At 40.5% G+C, this 24,086-nt stretch overlaps 1 pseudogene; it reads left to right on the top strand.

Annotated features, from left to right (window-relative positions):
• Positions 1 to 9,682: 9,682 nt before the first annotated feature.
• Positions 9,683 to 24,086, top strand: part of LOC148043318 (uncharacterized) — a 53,382-nt pseudogene continuing 38,978 nt past the window's right edge.

Here is a 24,086-nt window from a genome sequence, read left to right as displayed (position 1 = left end):
TCTATTGATGGTTTCTGTTTTTCAGTGGTTTAGTGAATCTAATAGAATTAGCTATCCATTGGAAGGACTTTTCAAATGTGATGAAATAAAATATAAATTGGAATAAAAATATTGAATAACATTTTCTGTATGTTCATCAGTTCTGTACTATCACCTCTATGTTTGTAAACCATATAGTAAGCATCTAAATCTATGAAAATTTGATTTTATACATGGTTTCTTTTAGTTTAGAAAGTAGTTAAAATTCTCATTTTCTGACATATTAAAATGTAACTGTGGAGTAAAATCTCTATTTTTTTCCATGCCGAACTGGCAGTAATGCAGCATCCAGCAGCATCCCACCCCTGGAGTAGACCAATGGGAATAAGAATACTGGAGTCAAATTGATATGCTATCTATGATACTAAGTGTGGCATGTAGGCTAGTGATGCAGTATATAAAGATATCAATGGCATATATTGGTTATGAGAGTTCAGGTAGACCTCACCTTATGACCACAATTAAGCCCAAAATTTATGTTGCTAAATGAGAAATTTGTTAAATGAATTTTGCTCCATTTTATGACCTTTCTTGCCAAAGGTGTTAAGTGAATCACTGCAGTTCTTAAATTAGTAACATAGTTGTTAAATGAATCTGATTGTTCCCATTGACTTTGTTTGTCAGAAGGTCACAAAAGGGGGACTCCTGGACACTACAACTATCATGAATCTGAGTCAGTTGTCACGCATCTGAACGTGAATCACATGACCATGAAGATGCTGCAACAGTGATAAGTGTGAAAAATGGTCATAAATCACTTTTTCAGTGCCATTGTAACTTTGCGAAGGAGGGGCGGTGGCGGCAGCACGGCTGCTTTAAGAGCTGCCTTGTCTCGCAGCCAGGGCCACTCCGGGCCACCGGCCGCTGGCATGCGCTCCTGCAAGAGCCTCTGAGCAGCGCCGGGAGGCCGCAGAGAAGCTTCGCTCCGCTTCTCACCCAGCCTTCCCCCAGAGGCGATCCGGGACTTCCAGCGGCGGAGCCTGGAGAAGCAGGCCGGGGCAGCGGGCGGGCGGCAGCATCGGGGACGGTGGGGCACTTTGCATCGCGGGAGCCGCCAAGCGCCTTTGCTGCACACCCGGGCGCTTGGCGGCTCCCACGATGCAAATCTTCCCCCCCCCGCTGAGGCCGACCGCTGCCCTGCTGAGCTGCTTCGCAAAAGGATGCCCAGCTGAGCCTCACCAGGTATAAACTTCACCGCACGTCACTGATATGTACTAGGTTCTAATGCGACAGTTTGAAAATATTCCAATTTATATCACAACCTGAAGTCTGATTCATTCAAAGGCTGTATATGCCTTATACTCTTTTGACTTGAGCACTTAGAGAAATACTTTTCCCCAGTGGATCTCTACCAGTGGTAGAATTTTTATTAATTTATTATTGTTATGGTTCGTTGCATAGTCAGACAGATGTTTACACTGGGTTTGACATTTTTATTCATCTATTGCAGGAGTGTGAAACTCAAGGCCTGTGCCATGGGATGCTTAGATCGGGCCCATGGCGCTGCCCTGGAAATAACAAAGGACTGGCCTGCGATGCCTCTGCCAGCAAAAATGGAGGGTGTGCGGCCCTCTCAGGCTCCATTTTCAGCCACGACGGCCTCCTACAGCCATCTTCAGCAAAAGTGTCCTGCAGGAGGCAATCACAGCAAAAAAAGGGGCTTGGTGGGCGCACGTGCCCTCCATTTTAGCTGGCAGAGGGCTAGCAAAATAAACTAAAAGCAAAACAAAAAGAGAAATGTTTCCCCTTTTGCATTTGAGCATCCAAGAGGGAACAGGAAAGGAGAAAGGGAAAGAGGAAAGAGGAAAGAAAAAGAGGGGAAGGAGGAAGATAGGAGAATGAAGAGAGAAGGAAAAAGAAGAAAAGGAAGGAAGGAGATTATAATAAGAGGAAGGGGGGTCTGAGGGATGTCTTGCCTTATCACTTGGCCACCAGCAACCCTGCTGCCCTTTCACCATCCTCCTTGTCTCTTCCTCCTGACCTCTCCTGGTGGTCTCCCATCCTATCACTGAGGATGCTTTGGTTACAAAGCCGAGTCTCCTTGCAAGGAGAAGAAGTGGGCCTCCCTCTGACCCACACACTTGGCCCTCTTGCATACACCATGAGCAACTTGGCCAAGGAGAGTGAGAACAGCAGCAGTAGCCTTGAGAAAGAGGTAAACGCAGTCAGGCACCTCCTCAGGGAAGCGAGGCTGGGCTGGGCTATGGGGTCCCGGTGCCCTGGAAGATCAAAGGCTGTGCTGGGTTCTTTCCTTCTGCTTCCTAGGGCTCTGGACAGCTTGCACTGCCGTATGGGGGTTCTCTTTGTGACCTCTGAGGGACAGCAAGGCTCCTCTGGAGGACAAGGGTTTGGCACTCTCCTTGGTCTCGCCTTCCTCTGTTGGAGACAAAGAAACCCCCCAGCCCACCGAGGCCACCCTTGATACGAATGATGTTGAGCTGGCCACACCCACCCCAGCCATGCCCCTCGCTCACCCCAAGGTCAAACACAACCCTGATGCGGCCCAAAATGAAATTGAGTTTGACACCCCTGACCTATTGAGTCCTTCCCAAGGACCTGGGTTAGACAGTTGTTGTTTGATGATAGTAAAAGTATTGTTCCAGGAGGTAAACTGTTCCATCTATAGCTGCCTTTTGCAATTGACTGTTGGTGGTTTTGTCAATGCCAATTGTGTTCAAGTGGTGTTCCAGATGTTTTGGGATTGCATCCAAGGTGCCTAGTATTATTAATACTATTATTTGTTTTCTTTTGCCATGTTGTTCTATTTCTATTGGCAGGTCTTTGAATTTTGAAGGAATTCTCTAGTTCTTTCTGTTTGATTCTGCCATCCTCAGGTGCAGACTTTTTGTCTTGCTTATTCACAGTTGTTAAGTCTAGTGTGTTATGTGACAGGTGTTTGTCTGATTCTAAAATTCCAGGCAACTTCAGCTTCTTCATTTTGTATTACTTTGTCTATTTTGTAGCCCACCAATTCTTGCCTGCAGGCAAATTGTATTTTTTTGTAAATATTCCAATGCACCCTTATTGCTACTTTGCCATTCTGTTGTTTGTGGTCAATCTGTGCAATTTTCTTGCAGTAGATAATTAGATGATTCATTGTTTCTTCAGCTTATTATTATTATTTACACAACAGCGTGAAATCACAGCTGCCAGTTCTTCAGCTGGTGTTGCCCTTCATTCATATTAAGTTCTTCTCAAGGACTTAGGATCTTGTATCTGTATATCATACGGTATGTGTAGATCCAAGCAATGTGGCCTTTTGTAATTATCAGATGGAATTTTTTTTCTATGCACAGATTTTCTAACTGCCAACCAACTTTTTTTAGTAGGACACTCAATGTGCCAATAACTACTGGGACCACCGTAGCCAGTTAATACCATAATCTTTCAATTTCAATTTTCAGTTCTTGATACTTCCTGATTTCTAATTTTTGTCTTCTATTCTACTATCCTGTTATTGTCATATCAATTATAACATAATCCACACTTTCTTCTTTTCAATCAGAGTTAAATATGGTGTTTTGTTACATTACGCACCAAGATATAAGCAGTTTGTATTTGGAAATCCCACAATATTTTAACCTGCTCATTTTCAACTAGGCACCCACCATTTTTTCATTAATAACACATGACAATATTTTCAGATTTCCAGTTAATTATTTTGGCAACTGTGTTCTTTCGTTGTTTGTAATCAGTTGTAATCTTCTTGCACAAGCTGAGTGAATGATCTCCTGTTTCTTTTACTTTTTTGTACAATCTGCACTTTGAATCATTTGATGATTTTCAATTCTAACGATTATAGAATTTCCGACTGGATTTGGCATTTTTATCCACCTATTGGTTTATTATAATAATTATCATTATGCTTTGTCACACATTCAGCCAGCTGTTCATACTGGATTTGGCATTTTTATTCATCTATCGACTCTTTCCCCAGGATCTGGGATAGGCAGAGGTTGATATTTGATGATTTAGGGGTATCCTCGCAGGATGAAATTTATTACTGGATTACTTGATTACTTCTTTAAATTAATTTAAATTAATGTCTCATTATTTCCTCAAGGAATGTTTAAAATAGAATAGGTATGGGAGCCTGTTCCTCTGCCTTGCTCCAGAGGCAGCACATAACTCCCAGATGGCCCTGCCACCCCCCTCTCTGCCTTGGATTTAGAGCCCTGTTCCAAGCCTTCCCCAGACTCCAGGACTGGCCCATGTTCCTCCGCAACCACCTTGCTGTCCAACTCTGCTGCCATCTCTGCAGGCCAGCGGCAGACCACAACACTCTGTCGCATTTCTCCATCGTGTTTCTTGCATAGGAAAATAAAAGTTTGTGAGACTAAAAAAAGTTCAATCAATTCCAATTTCTCATGAAAAAAAAAGATATTGTGAAGTTAAAATTGATTGATTGGATTTTTTTTAGTCCCACAAACCTTTCTTTCCCTGCACATAACCACAAGAAACGCGACGGAGCTGGAAATCAAGGAATGCCTGGGAGGAATGCCTGGGAGGAATGCCTGGGAGGAATGAGGGTATCTGGACGCCAGGTGCTGAAACGGACCTATCTGTCTCCAGCAGCTGCCCAGGTCTGCTGGAGGGAAGGCTGGCATCTACTGGCACTTGAATTGAATGTGGTAGCATTCCAGCTGGCCAGGAAGGGGCAGCTGATATGGGTGCTTCAGGCTCACTTCAGCACCCATCCCAACCCTCTGTCACTCTACCAGCACTTTAGCCTGGGCTGCCACCTTATGTGCAGATCCCACCCTGCCTCCACCACCTGCTGTAAGTAAGACAGTTTTCATCTGAGTCATGTGATCAAAAATGTCATAACTCCATTTGGTTTCCATCACTCCTCTCTTGGACTTTTGGGGAGAGTTTTTATTTTTCCCCACATGGAAGGAAATTTAACGAAAACCAGACATGTTCTGAAAAAATTAGGTATTGGTTCTACTAAACCAATGTGAACTGACTGAATCCTACCACTGGTGAAAAGCCAGTAAGCTGGAGTCAATCTGATCTCTGAGGAGATGATGCCCCACAGATCAGGAATGGTGACAAAGAAAGACCTTCTCTGGAGTCGTGTCAGGCTACACTCTAGCTTTGTGATGGCGAACCTATGGCCCGCATGCCAGAGGTGGTATGCAGAGTCCTCTCTGTGGGCATGCGTGCCATCGCCAGCTGCTCTTCCAGGTTCTGGCATGTGCATGCGTGTCAGACGGTCCAGCACGCATGCGCACCAACCAGCTGATGTCTTCTGGGTTCCGGCATGCACATGATGAAACCCAGAAGAGAGCAGCTGTCTGGCATGCATGCATGCACTGGAACATGGAACAGCAGCAGGCCATCACGTGCATGTGCACCAGTCAGCTGCTTTCTTCCAGGTTCTGGCACTCCAGTGCACGCACACCAGTTTCAGTACTCTGCAAAGTCAGGATATTCAGGTCTAATTATTTCAACATTTCCATGTATCTAGCTAGCCCTTTGAGTATTGCTCCAAGGACTCCTATTACTATTGGTACAACCATTGATTTCTCCCTCCATAGTCACTCAATTTCAATTTGCAAATCATGATATTTTATTATTTTTTCTAGCTGTTACTCTTCAATTTGTGTATCACCTGGTATTGCAATATCAATGAACCAGACTTTTTTCTTTTCTTTTCTTTTCTACAATAGTGAGATCAGGTATGTTGTGGATCCCACAGGATCCCGACTTGCTCATTTTGCTCATTTTCAAGAACTTTGTCAATTTTGTGTTCCCAGTAATTTTTGCTGTATTTGAACCCAAATGTCTGGCAAAGCTTCTAATGTATAATTTTGGCAACTCAATCATGACGTTGTAGATAACCAGTCTGTGAGATTTTGCTGCAGCCACTGATAAGGTGATTTATTGTATCATCTTTATCATTGCATAAGCAACATTTGCTATCGTTGCTGACATATTTAATTTTTGCTTTCATGGAATTGATCTGCAAGGCTTGTCCTTGGGCAGCCAAAATGAAGCCTTCAGTTTCTTTCTTCAGCACCCCTGTTCTCAACCAACTCCATCTTAGCTTTGTATCTAACTTTCCTTCAATGTCCTTCAGGTATTGACTGTGCATAGGCTTCTTTTTCCAGTTAGAAACTTGATGCTTAATTGTTTCCTTTGAATATTCTGCTTTCAATCTTACTGTTTTCAAGAGGTTTCCCTTGTTCACCTCATTCAGCAGAGGTTTTGTTGCTTTTTTAATGTAGTCATTTAAGCCGTATTTTTTCCTCTTCCACAGTTTGTAACAGATCTCTGCCACCCTGACATCTTGGCAAGTACAATCGATCAACATCACTTTTTAGGTGCAGACTATGGTGTATTGTCATTAATTTTCTTGTCTTTTGATCCAAGTTATCATGTTCGAGCTGAGTCCAATCAATTATTTCAGCTCAATATCATATTACAGGTACTACCCAGTTGTTAAATGCCTTTATGATATTTCCTCCACTCAGCTTTGATCTCAAAAATTTCCAGACTCACTTTATGTATTTTGTTGAAGTAGCTTCCTTGACTTGGTTATGCAACAGTTCAGAAACTTTCTAAACTCCTGAGTACTTGTACTTCTCTTCTGGTATTTCTCCTGTCATTAGCTCTTCATTATCAAGTTTGAATCATCATTTTCAACCATTTTTCTTGCCTTAACAGCAATTGTTGAACATTTGTCAAGACCAAATTGCATTTAAATGTCTCCTCAGTGCTTTTCAGAAGTGCAATCAATATAGCTTATGTTTTTCCAAACAGTTTTAAATCATCCATGTAGAGCAAATGGGAAATTTCCAACCTTTTTTTAGCCAATTCATAACCACAGTTTGTTTTGTGCTTGTTAGTGACACCATTGAAAGTAAAAATAACAGAGGTGACAATGAGTCACCTTGGAAGATTCCTTGATTGATTTCAACTTCACCAAGTTCTTCTCTATCAGCTTTGTTTGCCATAGCTTCATGGAAGTCTTCAGGAATTTCTGGATATTGTTGCTAATTCCAAAAGTGTCTGTTGTTGTTGTTGTTATTGCTGCTGCTGTTGTTTGCATTTCTTTTATAGTACTTCAACCCATTTTGTTCAGCAGTCATTATTTTATGGATTGTATGAATTGCCTTAGGAACTCTATGATACTCAAGAGTAAGCTGGATCTATTAATTAATTCCATTGGTTTAATTGAGTACAATATTTAATTGGCATTTATTAATTTATAGTTTCACACAGCTCTGTGAGATTATTTCAGTTCCGTTTATTAAAAGAAATATTCATTAGAATGTGTTGGTGGACAGATATTTCAGTTAAGGTAACAAAATGGAATTAGAAATTCTTTATCTAAAAGATCTTTCCCATGAGTAACTAATAGTAATATAAACTGCCGAAAACATTCCCCCCTCCACTGATTAACTCATATTAATTAATGGCTGTGTTATTATGTGTGTGCCTTAATCCAAGCAGACAATGAAACCAGGCTAGTTGTCATCATTCTATTTTATAGTGTAATTAGTTTCTTGTTCTCATTTGGGAATAAAGTGTGAAGGTATTTTACATTTTTGGTATAACAAGGAAATGTTAATCCAATATTGTGTTTCTAAAGGCCTGGATTTTCCAGTTTTAATATAATATTATTTAGATCAATTTCAGGGATTATATTTATTATCTATGAACAATTCTAGGAGGTTACTTGTTAAAAATGCAATTCTGATTCTTATTTATGTTAGTGAGATTTTATTGCAAAAGCAAAAATTGCAGGCATGCTTTGTAATTTCTTCCTTGAATTCCTTTCCAGAGATGATCTTCTGCCCAAAACTGTATAAAGTGACATACTGAGATCTACGCTTATATTGCAAGTTTTTTTCAGCTGCTGTTCACCAGCACAGATTTGAAGTTTTTTTTTTTAAGTGCAATTTGTAAGTATTGACTTTTAGCAATCTAAAATGAAAAATAGCAGTGTTTGGTATATAATCTCAGATTAATTTTATAGAAAAATTATACACAAACTAATGCTAATCGGTTATAGAATCAGAATATTCAAGTTTCAGCTAAAGAAGATGCAATACATCCAAAATATAGTGTTGTATTATTATACTCCTTCATAATTAGCCTGATTATTCAAGTAGGTCAATACTCCACTGAGAACTGGAACAATTCAGAAGCTGACTTGTTTTGAAAATTAGCTGCCTCTCTTGATGGTGCATACTTTCAAACATAAGCCTTCTCTTTTCATCTTAGCTTTATCTACACAGGTGTAAAATTCATTGAATTATCTTTCTCGTTAAGTCTTGAAGGACATTTTGTACAGCTAGAGAAAACAGAGAAGAAATTGTCATGAATCCAGCAGTCAGAGATGCTCCATTGTTTTCAACATCACAGTCTCTTGATCAGTCAACATCTGTGGTTGCTTGCTTTGCCCAACCTCATAGTGTCAGCCTCTGTTTTGCTGCTTGCTTTCAGCTGCCATAGAAACTGGGAGGGGGGGCATTGTATGTGGGTGGGAAAGTGTCGGCACAGGAGTGACTGTAAATGGGAGGTGTTCTCACCATCTACTGCGCATGCTGCAGTTAAAGCATTTGCCACCATGGCCAACTGTCCGCCATACCAGCCTGATGATGCTTTGTGAAGATGTCTCCCATGTGACACCTGTGGGGTGTGCTGATTGGACTATGCGCTGAGGTTACCAGGGGGTGGGGGTTGGGTCACATATTGATATCTATGCTTGCGCGCACTTTTGCCTCAGACCTTGCTTTGCATAGCTACTATCTACTTATGACCAGTAAAAGTACTCTTAATTCTGCAAAATGGAGTTGAGTAGTTTCTTTCTTGGTTATTGAGTGAAGCAGCCCATGACATTAAGCAAGGTCTCAGACATGCACTCATCCCGGAGCTGATAACTTCCGAGGGGAGTGCACCCAATTCCTACACAACCCCTGGAACATGTCCCAACAAGGCAGCGACCAGGGGGAGAATGAGGAGAGCCTCATGAAACAATTTGCAGAGGCTTGGAAAAAGAAACATTCCAGTCATGACCCTGGGAAAAAAATGGACCTCCATGGAACAGAGGTGAGGTTTGTAAACAGATTGCTCTGCCTGAGAGAAGCTGGGGGAAAATCAAAAGATTTATGGTTCTCCCTCAGGCAGCTGGGGAATTACATGCAACAGTTCTGACACGTATTTTTCATTGAAGAAGCCAAGGTAAGAAAAATAGCTACGCCTTTGGGAAGTAAGGCAGCCATTGGGATGGAGGCCCCGCATGATGCTGACCCCCCCCCCCCCACTGAGAGACTATAAAAATGTTATGGCTGCTTTGAATAAATACGTTGATGATCCGTTCACGGAGCTACAAACAAAAGCTAAAATTACCCAGGGGAACAAGAACTGTGTAAACAGGGGGACCCCCCCTAAATTGCAGCTCTGCTATGAACTGGCTGTGGAGATGGGAAGTGATTTAGTCCATGGCAATTATAGCAAAGATAGTGGGAGAGGGAAGGCTACCCCACCCCAAAACCCCCAAGGAGCTCCAAATGAAAGGAAAAGTGGCTCTGCAAGCAAACCCAGATTTCTCATTCCCAAACTGAGCCCAAGGCCCTATATTAGGGGGGAGAGGAGGCCAGAGAAACTGCCTGAGAGGAGGAGGGAGATCGCCATGAAGGCATTGGAGGCTCGTCCCCAAATCCACCCTGCCCCAGGGGAAGAGGAATCACCCTCTTCATCGAAGGAAAGTGAAACCGAAACTGATGACGATCGTCTAGTAAGTTCCCGATCAGGGCCCATGACTATCCCAGTGAAAGTTAAAGTGCCCTCTACTGGAGCGCAAGAAAATATGCTGGCTCTTTTAGATTCGGGTTGCACACGTTGCATCGTTAGCCCCGAAGTAGTGGAAAAATTGGGCCTAAGACTAAAGACTTTGAAGGTCCCAATTGCTTTTTGCCAGTTGGACGGCTTGATAGCTGGAGGGAGCCCGGCCCATTTTGTGACTGAGCCAATGGACATGTGGATGGGAACTCACCAAGAGTCAATAAGTATTATTGTGGCCCCAGGAATGGATCGGCCTCTTATATTAGGCTTACCCTGGTTGCGTAAATGGAATCCACACATCAATTGGAGGAAAGGGTGGATACGCATCCGATCTGCTATACCCCCAGGAGGAGAGGGGGAGGCTCCCAAGTGGAGTAAAGGAGAGGGGGAGGCTCCCAAGCAGAGCAACACTGACCCCAACCTAGCAGCCAGGGGGCAAGAAAAAATTGAGGGGGAGGAGAAAATTCCAAAAGAATATTGAAAGATGTTTTCAGTGAGAAGTCATCTGATAAATTACCCTCACATCATGCCACTGATTGCAGCATTGATATTCTTCCCGGAGTAAAACTTCCAAAACCTCAAATTTATTCAATGACCCCCCGTGAAATGGATGAGTTAAGGAAGTTTATTGACAAAAATTTGCAGAGGGGATTCATTGAGCCTGCTAGACCCCGAGTTGCTGCTCCAGTTTTGTTCAGAGAAAAGAAAGGTGGCTCCTTTTGCTTATATGTTAATTACAAGAACCTTAACGCAATCTGTGTACAGAACCTCTACCCATTACCGTTGATGAAGGACATGCTGGCCCAGTTGGGTAAGGGGAAATTTTTTACAAAATTGGACCTCCGAGAGGCCTATTACAGGGTCAGAATTAAGGAGGGTGATGAGTGGAAGACTGTGTTCAACTGCCCTCTTGGCTGTTTTCAATTCCGGGTACTGCCATTTGGCCTACAGGGGGCGCCAGCTGTTTTCATGCAATTAATTAATGACGTTTTGCATGACCATCTCTACAAAGGCGTGATGGTCTATCTTGATGACATCCTTATTTACACGGAAACGCATAAAGAACACATGAAACTAGTCCTCTCAGTGCTTAAAAAACTCCGGGCAGCAGAACTGTCTTAAGTGTGAATTTCATCAGGAGAAAATTGACTATCTTGGGTATCGCATCTCCCATGATGGCATCGAGATGGACCCAGCAAAGGTCCAAGCTGTCAGTGAATGGGCACCACCACCACCCCCGCACCCACAAACAGTTGCAAAGTTTTTTGGGATTTGCAAATTTGTATCGTCAATTTATTCCCTCATTCACCAGCATTGCCCTCCCTATTACGAACCTCCTGAAATCAAAGGGGGAGGCCAAACCTAGATCAGGAAAACCCATAAATTGGACTATGGAGTCTCAAGCCACATTTGAAAAACTTAAATGACTATTTGCAGCTGAACCAGTTTTGAAACACCCAGACATGGATTCGCCATTTGTGGTCCAGGCGGATGCGAGTGACGTTGCAGTGGGGGCGGTATTACTACAAGCAAATGCTGATGGAAAACTAAACCTTGCGCTTACACCTCTCGGAAATTAACTGAGACAGAGAGATGATGGGCTATATGGGAAAAGGAGGCTTTTGCAGTCAGGTGGGCTTTAATGACCTTGGAGGGAGCTAAACACCCTTTTGAGGTGTGGACTGATCATAAGAACTTGGAGGCGTTAAAAACTCCCCAAAAATTATCCCCCAAAACAGATGAGATGCGCACAACACTTTAACAGGTTCGATTTCACTTTAAAGTATATCCTGGGGGGGGGAGAGAGAACTTTATGGCAGATGCTCTTTCCAGACTCCCTCAATACAACAGCTCAAAGCTTAGCGTGGTTCACCCAGTCATCCCAGCGAAGAATCTCGCTGCTCCAGTGGTTACCAGAAGCCAGAGCAGTTCTAATTTTGAGGTCACAAAGGACCTCGTCTCCAAACTTAAGGAAGGCCTTGCTTCCGATGATTGGTTTAAACACCATTCCAATGAGTGTACCATGAAAGATGGTCTACCTTGGATAGGGGCTAAATTGTATGTTCCTGCTGCCATTAGAACTTTGGTCCTACAACGGGCCCATGGCAGGCCATTTTGGATTTGTGAAAACTCTGCATCACATTAAAAGGCAATTTTGGTGGCCGTCATTGAAGAAGGACATTGAGTCTTATGTGGCCAGTTGCCCCACATGTGCTGCTGAGAAGCGCCCACCAGGGAAACCCCAGGGCCTGCTCCAGGGTGTGGCCCGTCCGGAGGCATCATGGAAAGAAATATCTATGGATTTCATTGTTGAATTACCTGAAAGTCAAGGAAATACTGTGATTTGGGTCGTTTCAGACTTGTTTTCCAAACAAGTTCATTCCGTGTTCCAAAATCCCATCGGCTAAATCTTTGGCTAAATTGCTTATTACACATGTATATTGCCTGCATAGTGTACCAGATCGCATTATCTCCGATAGGGGAGTCCAATTCACCTCCTTATTTTGGAAGGAGTTTTTGAAGTTGATTGGCTCCGCCCAGGGGCTAAGCTCCGCCCACCATCCGCAGACTAACGGAGCTTGTGAAAGGACTAATTCTGTTTTGGAACAGTACCTCCGGTGTTTCATTAATTATCAGCAAGATAATTGGGTTGAGTTTTTACCTCATGCTGAAGTGGCCTACAACTCAGTGCAACAGCAGTATAGGTTTTACACCGTTTAAAGTAGTGTTTGGCCATGATTTTGTACCTATTCCGGAGGTACCACAAGAAAAACCGAAAGTCCTGTCCCTTTCAGAATGGAGTGACCAACTCCGCAAAATCTGGCCTTTGGCATACAAGGCATTGGATGCTGTTCATCGAGCACACAAGAAACAGGCTGACAAGAAGAGAACTAAGGAAAGAGAATACAAGGTTGGAGATTGTGTGTTTTTGTCTACCAAATTTCTCCAAACCACCCAGAAACTGGGTCCTAAGTACGTTGGTCCATTTCCTATTGTAAAGATTATTAACCCTGTATCGGTGCGACTGGAACTGCCAAAATACCTTAACCGTGTTTACCCAGTGTTTCATGTCAACCTTTTGAAACCGGAACACACTTCCTCTCTGCGAGTTCCTATACCTGCACCACCTGCCCCTCTTCTCATTGAGGGGGAGCAACATTTTGAAGTTAAGGAGATTTTGGACTCTCGGAAACATAGAAATCGGATTCAGTATCTCGTTTCCTGGAAGCATTTCCCCCCCTCTCATGCTGAATGGGTCGATAAGTCCCATGTGAGGGACTTACTCTGCCTACCCCGACAAGCCTTGACCTGGATTGGTGTGGACATTTTCACCTTTCCTTGTTCCTGTTTTCTGTTGTTTGTCTGTTTGTTTGTTTCTTTTTCTGCAGGGATGATTTCCTTTCCTGACGGAGGGCCGGATGTCAGCCTCTGTTTTGCTGCTTGCTTTCGGCATAGAAACTGGGAGGGGGGCATTGTATGTGGGTGGGGAAGTGTCAGCACAGGAGTGACTGTAAATGGGAGGTGTTCTCACCATCTACTGCGCATGCTGCAGATAAAGGATTTGCCGCCATGGCCAACTGTCCGGCATACCAGCCTGATGATGCTTTTTGAAGATGTCTTCCACGTGACACCTGTGGGGTGTGCTGATTGGACTATGCGCTGGGGTTACCAGGGGGAGGGAGTTGGGTCACATATTGATATCTATGCTTGCGCGCGCTTTTGCCTCAGACCTTGCTTTGCTTAGCTACTATCTTAGCTACTATCTTATGACCAGTAAAAGTACTCTTAATTCTGCAAAATGGAGTTGAGTGGTTTCTTTCTTGGTTATTGAGTGAAGCAGCCCATGACACATAGTATATAAACAAAATCATTTATCAATTCTTGCTCATATACATTTTGCAAAACCCACCCCAATTTTGAATGTTAATATACAGAATAGCTAACATAGTTCTTATCCTTCAGAAATTTGTCAATACTCATTAAATGAAAAGAATGATGGGCTGTAGTATTTTTTTAGGAGGGAAAGAACATGACTAAATGATGTCACATCTTGAGTCACAGCTGAACTCAAGGCAAGAGAGATTATTTTATGGATGTATTTCCTCTTAGAAGAATTTCAAAGGCCAACCTTGCCAGGATATCCCATTTCAATACTGTACTGCAACAAGATAGAGCTAATTATGCAAACAAAGTAGAACCATTCAGTAATGTTGAACATTTTGTTACAGTTAATTCAAATAATGGGTCATGTTCAATACCAGAAGATTGTTGTTTTGAGTTTCTTCAGAATCTAAATATTTTTGAAAAAAAGAAATCTAAAAAACAAAAGAAATACAGAAATATAGTTTCTACCCTATTAAAAACAGCAAATAGATTCTTCCAGTTCTTTGAGAACTGTTAAAGATATATTGAAATGGTCTGCAGGATCCAATTAAGTTTTAAATTTAATTATTTTTGTTTCTTTTTCCAAAGATTCAAGTTTGCGTTTCCAGATTATTAAACGTACGTTCCTCTACAACTGTTTTTGCTTCATTACTTTTCATTTGCACTTAACACTTAGAAGAGGGAAATTTCCAGTCTGTGTGCCAAAGTTCAAACACAATTGCAAGATTCATGCCATATGTGAGTGAAATGTTTATTTTTATTTTAAGTAAACTTCACTTGCAAATAATTTTTTACAACAATTATTGAACCTATAGTATGTTCAATAAATGCCTTATTTAAAAAAAGTTAATGTCTCCAGCTTTGACAAAAGGGAGCAAGTAGGCACTTCCTACTATTCCTGTCAGAAACAAAAGATGTACTTTGGATGATAAACTCACTATAGGAAAATAGCAGGGAGTGAAATAGCTATGATCGTCAAACATGTACAGAGTTTTTTATATTGTAGGGGAGAGGAAACTAAAATGGGTCAATGATCTGGGATTATGGAAATAGAAATGAAGATTATATGGGCAAATGAAAATGAATTATTGTTGTTAAAAATTGTTTATTCCAAATGGACCAAAAATCATCAAAAAGTTCCTAGGTAATAGGAAGGTCACTGAAGATGGATGAGATCAGCCTTCAAAGGAACATGTTTATCTAATCAGAGAGGGGGAAGAGGATCCAAAAGTGATGCAAGAAGGAGAGTAGCATTCTGATAGCCATAATTAATGCTAATGATTGGCTTTAAGGGGAGACATTAGCCAGAACTACACAAAGAACTACATTTTAGAATAAACCCACTCATGTGGCAGAAAAACACTTTTATAGGTAGGGACATAGCCAAGCTTAGAAGAGTAGCAGTGAAGCTAAAAATCAAGTTGCTACACTCCACTATTAAAGTCTTTGCAGCAGAGTAGAAATTATGTGAGATGTTTATTTACTTAAGTTGCATGCCACTTTGAAAGACAAACTGATGCTTTCTAGCTTAGATTATTTCAAAAACAAAATACAAGATCTTTGGATATTGACATTTGTCTGGTTGAGTCCTAAGAACCTCCCTACCTTTTCCACAAGTGGAAAACACGTGGTCCTGATGAAATCTGGTTGCAGCTGAAATGCCTCTTAGAATGCATATGGGTCAATATAAAAGAAAAAAAGAATAATATTGCCATAGGTGTATACTACAGGCTACTCAACCAAGCAGAAAAAATAGGTGTACTTTTTGCTAACCAATTAACAAATGTAGGAAGCATACTACAATAGTAATGGAAGACTTCAATTACCCTGACATCAACTGGAAGACTAATTCTTCACCAAGTGAGAAATTGAATAGGCTCCTGACCAACCTAGCTGACAACTTTGTTGTCCAAAAGGTAGAGGAGGGAAATTGAGGTACAGCCATACTGAACCTAATTCTCATGAACAGAGAAGAAGCAATAGAGGGAGTTGAAACTGCAGGAACCTTGGGTGAGAATGACCATCCCATACTGGAATTCAGCATAATGCAAATACAAGCAATATAATACAATGATAACAAGGTTTTAGATTTTAAATTATTTTCCAAAGCATCAGAGGACAGGCAAGAAACAATGGATGGAAACTAATCAAGGAGAGAAGCAACCTGGAATTAAGGAGTAACTTCCTAACAGTGAGAACAATTAACCAGTGAAACAGCTTGCTTCAGAAGTTGTGAGTGCTTCATCACTACTGGAAAACTGGACTGAGTAATTTGTCTGAAATGGTTTAGGGTCCCCTGTTTGAGTAGGGGATTGGACTAGAAAACCTCCAACTCTATTCTGATTGAAGAATGGTTTGTTGAATAATCACAATTTTCTGGGATCACACAACATGCTAAAGCAAAACCAAACAAAGATCATTGTGGTTTTATGCTTTAATATCAATGTTTTTTCTTTTGTAGTCTAAACTACAATAATATATCATATTTTCATAAATTTTAAAAATAATTTCAGGGTTTGTTGGAAGAAAGACAATATAAAATGTTTTATTTTTAAAAGGAGAAACCTAACATTTAGTTTTCAATATTGGTATATAGTAATAGTGCAGTTGGAAGCTGAGCACAGATGGGAATGAAGTCAAATACACAGCTAACAAGTGAGTTACAATGATGGTTGTTGTTATACAAGCTTAGTGCACACTATATAATAAGTCTAATAACTGATTGCTTTTCTCTCTCCCCTCTCCCCCTTCTTTCTCTCTCTCCCTGTGTATTATACATGTGTTGCATATATGTGTATGGGTTATACATGTGTTGTATAAGTGTAAATATGTACACACAATTTTAATTAAATGATTCAAAGCTCTGCTCCTTTATAATGCAAAATACTTAAGAGCTAGTTTCTTTCTTTCTCCCACACTTATTTATATACAGACTTTAAAAACCTAGCAACTTTGCCCACCTGCTGTAACTGGAAATCTACTATTCTCTCTCCTTCTTACCCATTTTTCCAGCACCTGAGCAGCCTAGTGTTTGCTCTGCTATGTTCACAGTCTTCTATTCTGTCATCTCACTTCTTTTTTTGCCTCCAACTGCCTCAGTATCAAGGCTGACTCATAACGCACCCCTACTTGCAACTTGACAACAGAAATGAAGGGAGAGGGGAAGAGAATGTTGAAATCTATTGGGAGCTGGAAGGGAGATGAGGAATTTATGTAAGCCATTTGCGAGTCTGAGAAGATTCTGCTACTTCAAGGGAGTGCAGTGGGAACCTTCCGAAGGCACAGCCTTCCCAAAATAAAAAGAATATGTTGGATTAGTGGACAATGGACAATGGGTGGCCCAAATGGGGAAAAGAGAAAATTAATTATGCTATTTTCACATGAAAACCTAAAAAAATATCCCAGGAGTTTCTTTTGATGCATATGCCAATGGGACAGTTGACATTAAGCTACCTGTCCAATAGTAGCCTACGTAGACCCTACCAGGAGGCCAAGAACCCCAAGATGTCAGCAGCCAATAAGGAATCAGGAGAAGAAGTTGCCAGGAGAATTCCTGGCCTGAGACGCTCCACAATGCTGCAAACCAGAGTAGGGGCACAACTGGCTACCACACGCCCCAAACAGAAGGCTGAGAAACTTGAGCAGCAGCCAATGAGTATGAGAGAGCAGGTGAGGGATGCCCCATAACAGATTCCAAGACCTGGTGGGTGATGAGCATGGGCAAGACAGCAAAAGCCAAAGAGTGTTTGGTCTCCTTGGAAGTCACCTTGGAGGATGAGACAGCCAATTGAGGGGGACAAGCCCACTGAGTGGAAGCTCCTAATCGTCACTTGAATCCCATCAATGGAACAGCTGAGGGAGAAGTTTAGTGGCTTGGAGATCTGGGCAGCCACGTCATCACCCCTTCTCCTGCAGCCAACAGTGCCCACCCTGCTTAGTATGACTGGGACTGGAGTAGGGGGCAATAACAGCTGGGCCCACTACCCACCCCCAATGTGGCAGCAAGCGGTCCTGGTGGCTCCAGCAGCGGCCTGAGAAGATCCTGATATTTCAAGGGAATGTGATGGAACCTTCTGAAGGCACAGACTTCTCAAAATAAAAATAACCTGTTGGATTGGGGACAATGGACAATGGGTGGCCCAAATGGGGAAAAGGTGAAATTAACTTTGCTGGTTTTTGCATGAAAATCTCAGCTCTAGGTTCACTTCTTCTCTGCCTGTATGGATCTATCAGTAAAATTATACTTGGTAAAAAAAATGTCCCAAGAGTTTCTTTTGCTGAATATGCCAACAGGATGGATGACACTTAGGCTTCTTCTTGTCTCCTCTTCTCTTTGCCATGGGTCATTTGGTTCCTGGCTCCGCTCTACTTCCTTGCTCCATGATACAGTAGCATCTCCTGCCAAACTTTCCCCTTCTTTTTTCCACCTCCTCTGGCTTCTTTGAGAACCTAAGTGCCAACCTGCAGATGACCCTAAGGACTTCAAACATGTTTTCCCTTTTCTCTGCCACTGCCTAGGTGTCTAAGCTGGTCACATGATGATCCAACCACCAAAGAGGAAAAAAAATTAACCTTGGCAGTTACTGTAAACATAACATTTGTAATTCTTTTCCTTTTAAGGCAGTTCCCAGGTGGCAAAAATACTGCTGTGAGTTTTTTTACAAATTTATTTTATAGTGAGTCTGATTACATACAATAGCCATCACAAGCAAATTGCTATGCTTCATTGATCACAAGTGTCCATAATAAACCAGAAAACCAGAATACCTGTGTTTTGTTTTCCTTTCCTGCCTTGTCCTTTGTAGTTTTTGTCCTTTTTTGTTTTATTTTTCTTTTGCCTTTTCTTTTTGTTTTGTTTTTTTCTCCCACCGGTGTGGGCAGGTATTGTTCAAGATTATTACTTGTATTAATATTTTTAAATAATAATTACAGTCAAATGAAAATGGATATATAATAATGCTTGAGGTAATATGAGTTATGTTTGTTGATCGTGGAGGATCTGTAATGGATTGATACATTTTCTACAGATGTAAAGAAAGATGCTGTACTTGTTTCAATTAAAATTAAAAAAACATTTATTTTAAAATAAATAAATAAATAAATAAAAATAAACCAGAAAACTTTACTTCTGTAAAATATTTAAAGAATAAAATACTCTGATAAACATAAATAGAAGGGAATTGGCATTTAAAATAATTTATTTTCACATTTCACATATCTTCTGCTCAACCGTCTGGAATAAACTCTCTCTACTAGAATGACTGCTTTTAAAAGTGTATTTTGCCAGTAATGTACGGCCAGATATATAGGGTATGTGCAGACCTATTTTTGTGAGGTTTCTTAATTCTGCTAAGCATTCCATCCTTTGAGTTTTTTCACCAGTACTATTTATTCCAATATAGATGTTTAGTAAACAGACTTTCTGTAGGCTGGTTCATTCTTGTGCATTTCCAGATATTGATATGGCAAAACTCTATGTGAAACCATAGCATCCATGTTTCAACTAGCATAGATTGATCTTTCTCAGCATGACCATCTAGTGGTTCTTCACAAGGTATTCTGAGCACGATTTCTGTCGTTTATAGTTCTAACACAGTTATAAAACACCAGCTGGGAAAATAATGTATATAATAGTGTGGTATGCAAACAGAAGGGCCAGCAATAGATATCTTCCTAAAAAAGAACTTTCAGCACCTGATCAATGACAGTCATTGGTCAGATTGCAGATATGGGCTGCAAAACGTAGACCATTCCTAGAAGGCAGAAAAGAAGCATAAAATCCTCCATAATACCTCCATTTTGTCACAGGACATCACGTTTCCTGACAATTTAGGTAACTACGTTAAATAAGGCAATACCTCAAAATAAATGGAAATAGACTTATAAAATTAAAGTTTTATTACAATATTTTCATGAAAATTCTTTTTTGAACTGAAATAAGCTCACCCACAGACACTAAACTCGATTCTTCTTCCCTGCGAGGCTCCTCTTGGTGCATTTACGCTTGTGTGTAGCATCTGGGATGTCTCTCTGAAGCATCCAACAGTAGTCTGCCATCATTGTAATGCTCCATTTTCCTTGGTATCTCCTTTCCATCTTTTTAATGTCTTGGTGGAATCGTTCACCTTGTTCCTCACTCACAGCTCCAAATTTTCAGGAAAGTAGTCATGGTGGGACTGGAGGAAATGCACTTTCAAACTCATCAGGCAACCTAAAGCTTGAAATGCTTTCAGCATTCTTCCAACGATCTTTTTGTAGTGAGGATCTTTGTTATTTCCTAAACATTTCTGTTTGACTTCTTTAAATGCAATCCACCCTTCTTTTTGAGGATCCGTCATGGTAGTGACAAACTCTTGATCAACTATAAGCCTTCTAATGTCTGGTCCGACGAACACACCTTCCTTCAATTTTGCCTCCGACAGGCATGGAAACTTGGTGACCAAGTATTTGAAGCATTCTCCATCTCTTGGAAGTGATTTTACGAATTGCTTCATCAATCCCAATTTTATGTGGAGAGGTCCTAAGCAGGGCTTAGCAGTGAGAAGACAGATTTTCAGGCTATTCCTGAAATTCCCCTATTCCGAAGGAAATTGGATGGTTCGTTTCGGACCCAAGCTGTCCCGGAGAGACAGTGAAAGGTAGGAGGAGATCCAGTGACCCCAGAGACGTTCGCAAAATCCCTGGGGGCTTGGAATTTAACCTCCTTTGCCAGTTCCTTCTGGATTAGCTGTAAGCTAACCGAAACTGCAGGTTGCCCCTAAGAATGGCGTGAGTGTTTTCAACTGGTAAGCTGATTTTATTACTCAAAGAGACACGGTCCGCATAAAAATTTAAGCTAATTGAAACCAAAGAACAGAAGAATCTAGCGGCGGATTGGATTTTTTTTTATGGGTTTATGGCTGGTGGTTACCCTATTTCTTAAATGTTTTAAATGCTACTTACATGGACAAAGGAAAGATTACTTCAACATCTCCTCTGACTCTTTAAGTGGGCTGTAAACCAATTTACTATAATTTGGCTCCCTACAATTTGACACTTTTATTGCTTGGCTGTGTTGGTCTAAGATCAGATAAGATTGCACAGTTCCCAGCTTGTTTTTACTTGCAAATACCTTAAAGCCTCTAAAGGGAGAAATACTAACTGCGTCACAAACATGGCGTCTATGCAAGTTTCAAATGATTCATTTCAAATGATTTTTTCCGCGTTACAAAGGTTGTCTGACACGTATGATAGATTTGAAAAAAAATGGACTATTTGTTGTTTTTAACATCAAAATATGAAGAAAAAAGTGAGAATGTTGAATATTTGAATGTGCCTGAAATACAAATGAAGGATGTCAGAAATGAAGATTCTCAATTTGCTGACATTCCGGGCATCTGGGTTAAAGATTCTCAACTTGCTGACACTCCGGGCATCTGGTTTACTTCGGAGGGAGAAAGAGATGCAACGTTTGAAGGGGGGACAGCCATACAGAAGATTTATTTCAAAAGACAGAGCGCAGGAGGAATGAGAAGCATTAAAGAATTTATACTTTATGAAACATCATTTGCAAAATTTTCGATATCACCACTGAGAATTAAAAACAAGCTGAAAAGTGCAACAAGCGTAGGACAACGCGTAGGACATTATATGAGAGGTATCCTAAGCAAAAAGGTGCGAAGATATTCCTGTTTGGACTTGCTTATAAAGACGTTTGTAGAATTTGATCCACGAATGGTAATAGGATTAAGGAGGCTTTGTTATTGGAGAGACACAGGCTGATAGATGTAAGAATACAATTCAAATCAGCTAAACCTAATTATTCTTATTTGTAATAGACATAGCTGAATAATAATTGATAATGATAGTAATGTATATAATGTGGAGTTGATCTGATAAATAATAATTGGATATGAGAAGGGAAGGTTGGAAATATTTTTGGACCATGTACAAAAATTATTAATCACAATAATTATCACTATTAAAAAATAAAATAAAACTATATACAGTTATATGGGGAAAATGTTACGATATATGATATAACTACATAAAGAAGGGAGAATGATAATAAACTATATGCATGGAAGATGGAATTTTTGGTATTAAATATTATGGATGTTCAGCTAAAACAGGATATGAGGATTTGATGTTAATAGAGGATTTTACAAACAAGTAAATGAAATGCTAGCATGTGGTTATGGATTAAATCTTTGGCATAGTTAAGGATGAAGGATGTTTAAATAACTAGTCAACTAAAAGTGGAGGTATAATGATGTCAATATGGTAAACGTTTGAGTTAAGATATTTGAATTAATGGAAGAGATGCACCAAAACATGTTGTAACCAGCTGATATACTTTTTTATAATATATACCTGTTTTTTTTCTTTTGGGTTTTTTTTTGTTTTTCCTTTTTTTTTTCCCTGCCTTGTTTTTTGTTCTTTTTGTCTTTTTTGTGTTTTGATTTTTTCTTTTCCCACTGGTGTGGGCATGTGTTGTTTATGTAACAAAATAAATTTTTTTTTTTATTAAAAATAATGTAGTTACGATGGAAACAAAAATTAAGGAGGAGATATCCGTTGCTCATAAAGGATTGTCTGATAAACTTGAGACCCGGGTTCAGAAGATCAGGGATGATATGTTGGGGGTTCTTAACTTGTTTTCAGATTATGTGTCTGGAATTGAAAGCAGATTAGAAGATCTTAATGACTCTAATATTAATTTGGTATCCAAAATGGACGTGGTTCAACAAAAAGTCGGAGATGCTGAAAAAGAAATTATTATGTTACAGTATAGACAAATGGAACTTGCACTAAGAATAAGAGGTTTGCGTGAAAATAACCAGGAAAATCTGAAACAGATTCTCTCAGAAGCTTTCGATAGTCTGATGGGAAGGCCAGGGGGGAATTTTGATTGGCAAATTGATAAGGTCTATCATGTTAACTCCTGGCTGGCTAGACAGAAGCAACTTCCAAGGGACATTGTGATTTACTTTACCACAAGAGATATGAGGAATATGATATTGCAAGAGTCCTATAAAACCAAGCTTCAAATTGGGGGTCAGGAAGTGACTGTTTTGAAAGAGATACCACCTAAAATGCTAAGATCTAGGAAAGACTATGCCTTTTTAGTTGAAGAGCTTAAAAATCATCAACTACAGTTCAGATGGGATGTACCAGTTGGGCTAGCACTCATTTTTCAGGGGCAAAGATACCGTCTTAATTCAGTATGGAAGGCCTGAGATTTTTACCATAATATCTTGAAGGCCGGACACCCTGCCCCACCTGGACCTAGAGAAAGAGAACAAGAAGGACAAGATAGACAGCACACTACACAATTATCAACAAGGATGGATCATCTTTCTCTCTCAGAAGCACAAGGAGCCAAGGAACAAAGACAAACCCATGTGATTACCAGACGAATGGACCAACAATTAAAAAAGCAACAATCACAACAAACATTTGTTACCAGTCAAGATGCTACAGTTACCAGCTTAGAAGCAGTGGGAGGAGCCAGACCAAAGGTTAAATTCCAGGATGTTCAGATGGCTCTAAAAAAGCTTCAGGGAGCCAAAGATGACAACTAAGTTTCTAACATGGAACGTCAGTGGATTAAACTCTCCACAGAAAAGAAAGAAAATATATCACTATCTTAAACAGTTCAAGAATGATATAATTTGTTTGCAAGAAACATTAGATCAACTGATCAAAAATATCTGATTAATACAAGATTTGGACAACATTTTATAGCTTCTGCTACAGAGAACAAAAATGGTATAGTTATATACTTAAGGAAGGATATGAAAGCTGAATTAATCGAAGCAGATCCCCACGGAAGATATATTGCAATAGACTTGGTATTAGAAGGGAAAAGGACATTGCTATTGGAATATATGCTCCCACTCAACAACAAGATGGATTTTATAGAAAGCTGTTCTGTCCCCCCTTCTTCGCTCGTTAACAGACGACAGGCAGACAGACTTAAAAGGAAATAACTTTATCAGTCCTCGGCTCAGACTGGCTGCGAGCCCAAAATGAACACAAGTAAAGTCTCTGGCAAGAAGATAACAGAATGCCAAAACAACGATCTCTTACGGCTAAACCAGGTGTACAGAAAGAAAGCAAATCACTTCTCCAAGTGTCTCTCACAAACAAACCATGTCCGATGAACAATGAACCATGAACGAATGATGAACGTTGACTTCTGCAACCAGGGTGTGGCACCATCAGTCCTTTTATCTCCAGAAGACAACACTAACGAGCCCCAGCTGCATTGTTATTCCTGCATCCCGACTCAACTCACAGCAAACTTCTGCTGAGTCACAACAGAAAGCTTCATGCCAAATTATTACAGTGGGATTATAGGTCCTGCATACTATTGGGTGACTGGA

This window comes from Thamnophis sirtalis, unplaced genomic scaffold, assembly GCF_051295495.1.
Source record: "Thamnophis sirtalis isolate CommonGarterSnake01/CBP01778 unplaced genomic scaffold, rThaSir2_p1.2 scaffold_12, whole genome shotgun sequence".
Lineage (NCBI taxonomy): Eukaryota > Metazoa > Chordata > Lepidosauria > Squamata > Natricidae > Thamnophis > Thamnophis sirtalis.
The sequence above is the reverse complement of the archived record's forward strand: the minus strand, read 5'-3'. Positions and strand labels throughout refer to the sequence as shown.